This window comes from Mus pahari, chromosome 2, assembly GCF_900095145.1.
Source record: "Mus pahari chromosome 2, PAHARI_EIJ_v1.1, whole genome shotgun sequence".
Taxonomy (NCBI): Eukaryota; Metazoa; Chordata; class Mammalia; order Rodentia; family Muridae; genus Mus; species Mus pahari.
The window spans coordinates 82,845,917-82,848,880 of record NC_034591.1 but is presented as its reverse complement, the minus strand read 5'-3'; positions in this window follow the sequence as shown (position 1 = coordinate 82,848,880).

Sequence of the window (2,964 nt, the reverse complement as noted above, 5' to 3'; positions counted from 1 at the left end):
TCTTACCCAGTGAGTTATCACGAGCTGTTTGACTGTTATCTGTGATTGGTGATGGTAGAGATAGGGTTGTACTTTTATATTTTATAAACTAGTATGTTGGCACCTATAACACCTGGTGCATGGTAGGTCTTGGTAAGTCTTTGCTGACCATATAAATATTATTTAAAAAAAATAACAAGGCATAAAATTGTGTATGCATTCTTAATCCTAACTGCTGAACCATCCCTCTCACCTATCATTGAAGATTTTTAATGGAAGTGAACAGAAATGTAGACATTCTACTTACGAAAAAAAAAATCAAAGTGGCTGTAATATATAGTCTGTGGTAAAAATAAAGATAAACTATTTTGATTAAGCAATCTCATTTTGAAGCAATGAAATCCTAGGACCAAATACAAGGTCTTAAGACAGAAGGACAAACATATAAATGCTAAGTAATTTGGTATTTGTACATTGCTGAAGAAACATGTGTGGAAAATGGCTTTAATGAAGAGAGCTACAGCCTATGAAGTGTTCGTTCATGGTTGCACCCAGCACTTGGCTTAGAATTCAATCTTGTTTATTCACCACAGTCTAGGATGTGGTTTTCATTATCAACCTCAATTCAGTGGTAAGAAAATGTTAGTGGCTCATAAATTTATCCCAAGTCCACACCACTATGAAGTGGCAGTCAGGGTGGGAGGCTGTCCTACCCACCTTCAGAGGCTATAAACTTAGCCCCAGTTAATATGCAACTAATTTTTTGAGAGATAGAAACATTATGAGATGAGATTTTTTTTCAGAATATTCATGTTTTTATGTCTTTTGGAAAGATGCTCATTATCTCTCCAGTATCCTAAAATTTAACTTAGGAAATGACTAGCTTTCTAAATGGACTCACGATACAGCACTGAACACATAGCCGTTCTAGCCATGTGGAGGGCACCCTGCCTCTGTGAAGACAGAACACCATAGGGCGATGGGCATGTTGACTACACGCACACCCAAACCTAGGCCTGGATGCACGAAGGAGTGTTTCTGCTTGCGAAGAGCACAGTCCTGCTCGGCGGCCTCACAGGATAGACCCGAGTAGCTCAGTGTTCCCAGCACCTCGAATGAGATGTCCACACACATCTCTGATCTGGGGGACACACGAAGGCTGTCATCTGGTTTTCCTCTTTACTCCATCTCAGCAAAGATGTACAGCCAGAAGTAATGCGGGCAACCCATAGAGTGGACTTCTAATGGTTTTGTGTTTGTCCTTTGGTAAAGTCTTCTATTTGCTTTCGCCACTGTTAGGTTGTTTTATTTTTTATTTTTTGTTACAATATTATTTTATACTTTGTGGTATGTAAATGCTAGTCAGAAAAAAGTATATAAAACAATTGTATCTGCATAACAACATGCAGTGAATTTTCCCAGTGTGTGTTTGACAAGGATGAGTGTTGAAGATGGAGATAGTTGGAACTGACTGTCAGCAGCATTCAGGTTCTCACAGCGCCAGGTCTCACAGCTTGATCACGTTGGTTTCTCATTATCTTAGCTCAGGCTTTTAAAAATGTTAATGAAATGGTCAAATTTTATTTTTATGTTATTAATGTGCTACAGTATCAGATTTGCATGTCCTGGTCTATTAACTCTCTGAAATTATAAATTATTTCAATAAATAATTGAAAAATCTTAAATTTAAAAATTTTAAAAATAAGTAACAACTTAAATAAAACTTAAAAAAATCTAAAAAATTAAACAATTAAATAAAAATTAAAAAAAAAAAAAACAAAGGAGAAAAACTCAAAGAACAAGCTTCCAAAGATCCCTGTAATTACTTAAGGCTGCAGTGTTGAACTCTATGTCAATAGGAGTTTGAATTTTCCTTTTACTGGAGCCTGCTGGCTGAGTGAAGCACTTCGTTAAGCAAGGCTATCAGACAGTGCCTGGCACACTCTATTCAGAGGCCTGATACACTTCCCTTCATGCGCTTGTGACCTTTTGACATGAAAAGTTTACTTTTAATATTAAATTTTGATGAACAAAAGCAATATGCAAGAATTACAATATTATAATGGAGGTATCCCTCCATCATAAGAAAAAAAATCAGAAGTAATACAATCACAATAAGGTAGAAAAAAGAAAAAAATGTAAATAAAAGCTGAGACAGAGAGCATGGATTTTACACACACATTAGATATACTCTTTAAGTTGTTCATTGGTATATTAGATTATAACGTCTTGGATATAGGACAAAATCTAAACACACCCACATAGTAGTTATAGCAACCATGGTTGGCAAAACAATAGAATTAAAGTTCTAAGTGTGCTCTTTTCATGGCCCCTCTCTGCAAGGTCCTCTCTCCACTCACTCGTGACTGACTTACCTCTAAAGCACGGTTTCAAAGGCATCCGTTTTATTGCAGAATTGCGTCAGGCTTGGCCTTTTGCTTTCTGCCTCTTGAAAATGTGTTTAGGCATTCAGGACCCCCTCCTGGGAGAGTGGTATGTTCAGAGGAGATATCATCCTGATAAGATTTTAAAGTGTCTAACCTGTCACAATTTGGGGGCGTGCCTTCCAAAAAAATTAGCATAAAGAAGCATTGCCCCCTTCTCTTTAGTTTTTAGGACATTTTCAGCAGACAGACACTCATGTTTTGTATTTATTCTATAAAATAGAACCTTTTGCAGAGAAGTAATGATCAGTTTTGCCTTGAAATGTGATGAGCACACGTAAAACATTGCAAGGATAAGTGGAAAGCTCCACAGGTTTGGTCAGTACAGGAGCGGGGTTTAAATGCTGTGGCAAGGACGTTAAAGCAACGCACAATCACAAGATTTAGATGGAAACACTCAGGGGATCCACTTGGGACTTTATGCTGCTAAAAGTTGCCTTAACTCCTGTGAGATAATAGTGATTACCCGTGAAATGTTTTGTTGTTGTTCAGTGTACAGCTCTCTCTCTCTCTCTCTCTCTCTCTCTCTCTCTCTCTCTCT